Raw genomic sequence first — 9,147 nt, forward strand, 5'->3', positions numbered from 1 at the left:
TTCTACTATTATCATTGTACGAGCATAAAATTCAGTTTTCCTTCAATTTGTTCTTGAAAATCAGTTTTTCATGCACTTTCCAGATATCTGAAAGTTTTAAATTTAACAGTGACTTTTAAGAGATATATGTTTACCAAAAGGAATTCTTATCTCATATTTACATAAAGAATTGTTTTTGACACCAGTAGTCAATTTTGTTTAAGATACCATCAAATTCTCTTCAGTGCTGAATAAACAAAAAAGCTTTCACTGTTCTTAGATAAATATTCCTAATGTATTTTATTCTTTTTAAAGTTGAAAATGTTTCAGTACTCACCTGCTTTTAGAAAACTGAAGTGAATGAAATTATTTCTCCACATTTATGACTACAATTAGAGGACATTTTCCCCATTCAGAACTGAAAGTATATGTATGTACCTTGATTTTCCTCCTTGAAGGATTCATTTAAAAGTTAGATACCTGTAGTATAGAAAGGAAAAATGTAAGAAAGAAAAAAAGTATGAAAGGATATAAAAAGAAAACCTAAAAATAAATAATTTAAAAAAATATGTTAATTCCTAAGTTATTAACAAAGGAAGGAAAGAAGTCTGAAGTAGTCTTTTTGAAAAGTCTTTTTGAAAGACTAACCATAAGCAGCCAACTAATATAAATAATACGAGAGTAAAAAGAGTACAGATTCAGGCTAGATTTTGGGTGAAAAGTTTTGAAAGTGCTTGGGTTAGTTTCTTTAAGATATTTTCAATTTGATTAGCAATTCTAAGATGAATTACCGGTGCCTGAGAATGGAGCAAGTCTATTTAGGACAGAAGGTGGTGATCTGAAAAAAGACAGATGATGGTTAAGCTTGTGAAAGGACGGAGAAGACTAGATGTAGCCATCTTTAAAAATGAGGGAAAAGTAGAGCCAGAGTTTTGACTCTAGCCAATTAAGCTTCTATCTCTTAAAATAAATAAGCAATGAGGAATTTATAAATTTTTCTTTATTTTATTTTTTTTCAGGAACAAATCAAGTCAGACTATTCTAACCTCCTTCTAGGACAGGATGATATGTTTTGTGAGTGGGAGAAAAGTAGAAGATGTCTTGTATGTTTAAACATTTTTTCATTACACACACATACAACCCACCTAACAAAATTTATTCTCACTGAGACTAATAGAAAGCTACGTGAAAAACTGGCTTCAAGGCCATACTGTGTATCGATGGTTCAAGAGACATGAAAACTAATTAAAATGAATCCAGCAGTGAGAATGATCATCAGGAAATACTGGAGGTATGGATGGAATAAAATGCAATAGCTTTAAACTGAGGCAAGTAAGATTTGTATTAGAATTAAGAGAAGAAAAAAGATATCCAAAAACAGTTTTTCTCCACCTTTTTGGAAATGAGAATTCATTCTGGATCATTTGCTCCCATGCTCCCTTGCATTGAAAATGTTCATTCCTCCTCAGGAGGATTGGCTCTATGTCAGTGTTTAATGGTAGTTATCAGATCTCTGCTTCTCATGAAGGGTCACAACCAGTCATCAAAAACCATTATCCTTTCTAGGTGAAAAAGAGCTGCTGCTCACTGCTTTGTGGTCTTCTTGACGACTTTTCATGAATCTCCCAGTTTCCTTTCCTCCCTGTCTCTGTATCCCAGGGACATTGCCTGAAGAGTTTTAACAGAGGTTTTCAGCAGATGGCAATTTTAAGGATATTCATCTTTTCATTATGCATGATGTTGGTATGCCTGTTTGTACTATTACAGAATAACACTGTCTCTGAAGGTCCCTTGCAATTCTATTTTTCTGAAGTTCGATGTGAACAAGATGAACTTGAGGATATCATTCTTCATTAAATTGGAAAGCTCACCAATGAATAAGTAAACACTTATCTCAGTAAAAGCTGTAGGTCCCTGATTTGTATCTTTCTCCTACCCATCAATTTTTAAATTTAATTCTATCCAAAATGCTGGATTCTCAGGGGAGAAGGAATATTGTCTTCATCTCGTACTAAGAATCTTCTAGATTCTAAAATTCAGTTCTTATCATTAGTACCCCTGCTCCCACCAAGATTTCCAACTTATCAATTATTTTTCTGGCAGGAATGAAGATTAGATATTCTCAAGATAAAAGAATATCTATCCCAAATATTTTGGAGAATGTCTACATGTTGTTATGAATTACACTAGATTGCTGCTACATAAATGTTTTTTTTGCCAGCACAGCCATTGATCTACTTTTGCTGTTGGGCATGGAGAAGGGGTTGGCAGATTACTTTTGATTGTCTCCTCATGTTCACTGGTCTTACCTCATTTATTTTGGGAGTTGCTCATATATCAGATAAAATGATGAGTCAGCTGTGTGCTCTATATCTGGAGCTATATTTAAACTTGGTTTTGCTAAATTAAGCATGCCTTGAGGCTTAACATTTATTCTTCAAATGCCTCACATTTTCTTAGCTATGTAATAAATGGATTGGATTTCAAACCAAGACATGAATCCACTGCAGTTTCTTGTTGTCAGAGGACAAGAAATTTTACACAAGAGTCTACATTTTTTCTTTCAACTTCCACCTAGATAAGTCACATATACTCTAGCTTTATGAAGAGCTGAGCATCTTTTCCTCCATCTGTAATCAAGAGAAGTGTATCTGCTTGCAAAGTCATGGTTTTACCATCCTCCAGCACAGAAAATACTTTTGAAATTCTCTTTCCCCTCTGTTTGATGGAAAGAACACTCCTTTCTCTTTTCCCTCTGTGTTTTTGAAAATCATTACATGTATCTCCATAACAATCTTGCTAAACGTTTTCCTTGAGGACAAACAGAGAACACAAAGGCAGTATTCAACGGTGTTGTAAATACTTGTTTGAGCTGAAGTCAGATAAGTAGCTCCAAAATAATTTCTGACTAGAAAGCATGGTAGCTTTACAACTGAGTCCTAAACTCATCCCAAATTCAGTCCTTGTCTGAATCTAACTACAGGCTAGATCCCTGTTATCACTTATTATGTGTGCTTGTTTAACTTTGGTGATGAGAATAGCTTTAATACCTTTAGCAGGGACACAAGGTAGAAAATTAAGCATGTGCATAAACATTTCTAAGCTTGCCACAAGTTATGCTCTTCTAAATAGTAGCTGAACAGCAAAAATTTGCTTGGTTAAGAATCTAATGGTAATGTGACACACTTTGTAAAAGTAATAAATAATGAAATTTTGGTTGTATTTAGTGTGGGAAGAGTTGGAAAACATAAAATGTATATTTTAATCATCAGAGACTAAACCAAATCAAAACTGTAGCTCTCCAAACCCAATATCTACAAAAATTCCTATTATGACCCCATGACATTGATCTTATGTGGAGATCCATTTTTGGAAAGTCACTGTATAAACACAATGTCAATTCTTACAAAGCTTGTGTTAATATATGTGTACTTTAATGTATCAGTAGAGAAACATTTTCTCTAGTTTCTTCTTGGCCCGACTGACATAAATCTATTTGCTTGTCTTCTGTAGCAAGTACTTTTGTGAATAAGTATGTTTATTATATGTGAATAAGAAATGCCATTAAAAGTTCAGTAATGTTCATAGATTCCCGACAGCTCCCTTGCTGAGTAATGGTATGATTTTACATTGATAGTTCAAATTGTATAACAAATGGACACACAGATAAATCGAGGCCTTTACTTATCTCAGTGCAATGTTCTGCGTTTCCTAATGCCATCCTAGAACTCATGTCAATGACAAATATAATAGGAAGAAATTGTTTGGATTCTATGCATTATTTTTAAAAATAGCAGGAAAACTACTAAAACAAATACAACCATATGAAAATGTATCCTAAAGGCTGATAATTTTTTCCATGTAAGTATGATTTATGAGCTGAAGGTTGAATGATTCTCTGTTCCAAGAATACCATCAGCTGATGCTCTGAATGCTCCAAAGAGCAGTCCCCAGCTGCTTTCAAGGAGGTTTAAATAGATGCCATGGTCTACTCATGAGAAGCTTCACTGACTTTAATGAAGATAAGCTGTACTGAGGCAGATTCCAGTGCTCAGTGTGGCTTCTACAGGATGACCTTTTATTGACAGATCACTTGGAGGCAGAAAGAATTTGTTCACATTTTCTTTTCTTGATGAAAATCATTTCCTCACAGTATTCTCCATTCTTTTGTGTCCTGATACTGCCTACAACACAGATTGTTTATTCACTGATAGAGCTGATAATGACTAGAGATAATTAGTCAAACATACCTAAAAGTGTGGATTCCATCAGCTGAAATTTAAATAATACTTTATTCTCGTAGAATATCTGTTATGGATAGATTGTAAACACTGAACTCAGAACGTTTAAAAAAAAAAGTTTAACTAATCCTCATGAAAGTAAATATGTACATATATGTAATCATGCCCATAAAGCCTACCCCGATGCAGAATAATACTGGTATGTATGGGGGGTTAAAAACCTATTTTGCACATGTAATGGCTGCACATGGCTCCAGGTATACCTGGTGGGATTCACTGTGAATCAATGCCACAAAAGAAAGAAGAACCCAGTACACCCCTCCCCAGCTTCCTCATTTGTCAACATTTAACTGTCACTCTAGGACAGTAAATAACAATAGGCTAGGTATCTTAATAACACATTTCTAAGTAAATACAGTCTAGTTTCAGGCCAGAATTATGACCACGCATTCCTTCTTGTGGAGACAAATGGTGATAACCAACTTTTGGCTTTGCTTCTTAAATATCTGGTAACTGGTAACACATACCCAGCACTAGATATGCAATAATCATTGTATGAACTGACAAATGAATATACCAGTGTAAACCTGTTTAGAAGGGAGAAGATGAAGGATGATGGCCATTTTTTCCAATTACAGAGCTGTTAAGATAGGCATTCTCTTAAGCTGGCAGAGAAATTCTTTTCCCTCTATATTTACAGAGTTTACCTGCATAAATTTGAGTGATTATTGATTTTAGCAGGGAGGTATGGGTTTCACTCTGCATTGTTGCATTTATCACACATGAAACCTCACCGAAACTTTGGTGCTGATAATAAGAAGACCCATTACAGGAGCGCTAATAAGATTTCTGAGATGTTAAAGCTGTATGTATTATTCATACAGCACAAATGGAAGCACTGAAGCGCTCAGCTCAATGTGGAAGCCTGGGAGGTTCCAACAGATAGTGTGGTTACATTTTTTACACAGCAGTTGCAGGGTTACATGTGTCAAATGAAATCAGTGTATTTGCACAAAATTGTGACATTGACAGTATAAGAAAGTGGTACTATAGCAGGTTTCTCAGCAAATACTGCTTTAGTACTTATATTCCTATTTCCTGTACCTGGTTACTCAGATCAACAGTGGCAGTTCTGCATGCATTTGTCTCTCTCTTCACCCATCTCTTGCTCCTCATTGACCTTAATGGTCCTTAGAGAGGAAAATGTTCTGAAATTCTGTGCTGGAAGAAATGATTGATGACCATGAAAACTGACAGTGCTCAGTAGTTCACAGGAAGTGCCTAGAAACTTGGATCCTTAAAAAACTGTATAAGAACAATACCTGGTGAGAATCAAGATGGGTTTGTATTTAAAATCTTTTATTGACAAAAGTTACTGGAATACCTTTACTTCAAGGACTATCAATAGTTTAATCTACGTTGGTAATCTTGGGCCAGGATCATATTCTTCATATACTCCCGCTGTGGAATTGCAATGAGTAGAGTATAATTCATCACAATTCACCTCTTTGTAACTTGCACTGCTTTGACTAATGAGTGATTACACAAAGAGTAATGATAGTTTCTACAGAAAAGTTGCCAGAATTTGTCCCACTATTTCCTGGAAGAAGTAAGGCATATCCTATGACAAATGTGCTGTTCACTATGATAATGATCCTGGGAATAATAAGATAATATACTGCCCCATAAGTTAGTTGCTTGTGCTCCCAAAGCATGCAACAATTCCAGAACACAGTTTATTATTCTTTTGCTACTCTTTTAAATCAACATATACTCTGATCCTGATTTCTGATACAAAGACACATTTTAAAGTTCCAAATATTGCTTTGAATTTCGATTTAAACTATTTGATAATGACCAATCAGATGTATTTTTCATAACTAGTGGCATAAGTTTTTGGCTGATGACTAAGATACAATCTCCCCAGGGAGTGGGATATTATTTGATGTACTTGGACTAATTTAGGCTACTATTTCAGGCCTTAAGCAGCCTTCTATTAAAGGACTTAGACCACTAAATCCAGAAGCTGATGGAAATGAGACATCCAACTCCAAATTATCAAGCTGGCAATTCCTTCCTTGTTTGAACAAAATGTTCTCTGGCCTTGCAAGCATCAGAAGTATCACTGGGGTGAACCTGCTATGTAAGGCATCAGGAGGGAGAGTCAGGATCAATTTCTCACTGGAGAGAATTCAAAATTCAGAGAAGGCTGAGGGAGAACAAAATTTAGGAAGTCACTAAGTCCTTATCACATCTTGCCAGAGTGGAAAACTAAGGGTTCTTAGTGATCAGGTCAAGTGGGAAGAGATGGTGGGATGGGCCTACCCTGCCCAGCCACCCCCAGCTGGGAAGCAGGGCAGGCCAGGGCCAGCCAGCAACAGCCCCATACCTGGGCATTTTTTCTCTGGTAGTAGTTTGCTCTTTTACTATGACCTTTGCACTACCTCTTTTTTATCCTTTTCTTCTGCTTTCACTTCTCTTAATGCATGGGATCTTGTGGATTTCCTCAAAGAGAAAGTTGACAGAGTAGTCATCCTTTCTTTTGTCTAATCCTCTTGTTGACTTCTCTTCCTACAATTCTCTTCTCTCACTTTCTGACATACACAGAGATTTCTTGGCTGTTTTTCTTTGCTTGGCTCTTCTTCACTTGCACAAGTAATTTTCAGCTCTTCTTTACTACTTATGGTTATCTCTCTTGATACTTCTTGCTCACAAGTCAAACCCACTTAGAAAGCACCAGTGAGTCCGTTTCCCCCTCCAGATCCTTCTACCCTTCTCCCATCCATATATCAGATCCTTCTTTGGCTGCCCTGTACACTGCTATGCTGGTCCTCACACCTCTCTATTTGGTTTCTGTGTCTTACAGAAGTTTATCTCAGCAAAGATTATAAAAATCTTCCTGAACAGAGCTAGGCACCACAATTCTTGGCTGGTGCTGTGATGAGCACCTGCGCATTGCCACCATAACCTCCATGTTGAAATTCGTCTGCAATACAATTTTCCCATAGCATATTATTACCACAGTTGGCCCACCATCCTGAGAAGATCCATAGAATCACCATGAAACCCTCCCTAAGGTCTCTTCTGCCATGATGCCTACAAACTAGTCTTGACCATGGTTAGATTGTTGGAGTACTGAACTCACAATTTTCCATTGCAAATAATATTTTCTTTTATGTTCCCTATACTCCTCCATACTTGAAAACTGTGGTCTTGGTTCTTGTGGGGCAACGATAGTCATTTTTTATGCATTTGTAAAACATATAACACAATAGGACCATCTCTAGTCCTTCACAAGGAATTCTGAGTACTACAGAAACAGTGTGCAATTAGAATAACAGGAGTAGTAATTTGTGTTAGATCTTTGTTTAGCTCTCTGTGTTAGCCCCATGTTTAATATGGTCTGAGAAAGCAGATTCTGTTCTACAGATTTTGTCCAATGGTTGTGGAGAGACAGTGCTGAGATGTTTCCCCAAATCTGGATTTAAGTGTAAGCAGCTGTTTTTATTATTGAAATCTTTTGACCGACATTAACGATACTGCAGTCTCAGTAGTCATAGCTGCTTTCTTTGAACTTGTTCAGATTAAACCAAACCTAGTTTACAAACAAGAAACATTTCAGGTTGCTTGCTTGTTAGTGCAGAATTAGTTCCTTTTGAAATCTTGACTATGTGAATTAGAAATAACTAAATGCTTCTCCAAAAAGGTCCACTGTGATTTCTGAAACAGTGCCTGCACTTGTATTGATTATAGAACAGAACAAAGAGAGCCTAAACCCTTAGTTCATTATAAAAGTTTATGAAACTGTGAAATGCATTGCTCCCATGTTGACTCATTAGTTTGTATGTCAAATAGCTTTCATTTCTGTGTTCTTAGACACCAGTTTGCCTTACCACAACTACCATTCTAAGTGGATTTTGTAATGCTTGGCTAAAACCAGAGAGTTTCCTTATTTATGCTTCTCTCCTAAAACATGTGCCCAGCACTAATCAGCATAGTATGAATTTACCATTATTTTTCCTAGAGCTTTAGCCAAGTCAAGGCATTATCTGAAGCCATTTACTTTTTCAGCTGAAAGTAGTGAAAATACACAGATGGAGGAGAAGCAAGGATCCAGTGAGAATGGTTTCTAAAAGATTTACAAGGCTTTGAAGGCAGCTGCTTCCTTTGGACTCCAGTCTGAAGGGGTTCTAAAAGAGTGACAGATACATACAGCCTTCCTGTATAATTTTTAGCTCAACCTCTTGTCTAGGTTCTTCTTCTTGTTTACTTACCTGAGTGGTCCCGGTAACCTCAGACAACTGTTCTGGCCAGACTGAGTGCCTTCAGCCTCCTCCCAGCCATATCCTTTATCGAAACAGGCACATGAAAAAAAAAAAAAAAAAACAGCTGCCTGCAGGACACTTGGTGTAGCATTTGCATTTTCGACACACTATGCCTGATTTCTCCCATTTTGTAATTAATAAGGTTTGGTCCTGCAGACATTTCATTTTAGAAGTGAAAAGCTTTAATTTGAGCTTTGTAATTGCACTGGCAGTTAGTCAGAAGTGTCTCAGGATCAAATCTGTTCCTTCATCTCATGGCTAACTGGGAAAAAAATCTTTTCCTTGAGAGCAATGCCTTCAAGCACGCAGGCATTCCAGCTGAAAGCAACAGCATCTGCATTCTTACACTTACTACTGTGTGTGAATGTTAATGTTTGCTAGAAAGGAATATAAAGGAATACACTTTTTCTTTTTCTTTCTTTCTTTCTTTCTTTCTTTCTTACTTTCTTTTTTCCTTCCTTCCTTCCTTTCTCTTCCTTCCTTCCTTCCTTCCTTCCATTTTTAAATTAATTTTAATTTCAATTTATTTATTTATTTTTGGTCAAAGAAACATAAAAATTTGCTGTGCCAAGCTCCTGCTTGTTCTGGGAATAAGGTCCAAA

General features: G+C 36.4%; 1 long non-coding RNA gene across 1 annotated transcript; it reads right to left on the bottom strand.

Moving 5' to 3' along the window:
* Positions 1 to 316: 316 nt before the first annotated feature.
* Positions 317 to 8,608, bottom strand: LOC121068510. The gene is made up of 3 exons (XR_005818916.1): positions 8,495 to 8,608; positions 771 to 817; positions 317 to 459 (listed from the first exon to the last, which is right to left on the bottom strand). It is a non-coding gene; the product is annotated as an uncharacterized LOC121068510 (long non-coding RNA).
* Positions 8,609 to 9,147: the final 539 nt, after the last annotated feature.

This window comes from Cygnus olor, chromosome 3, assembly GCF_009769625.2.
Source record: "Cygnus olor isolate bCygOlo1 chromosome 3, bCygOlo1.pri.v2, whole genome shotgun sequence".
Lineage (NCBI taxonomy): Eukaryota > Metazoa > Chordata > Aves > Anseriformes > Anatidae > Cygnus > Cygnus olor.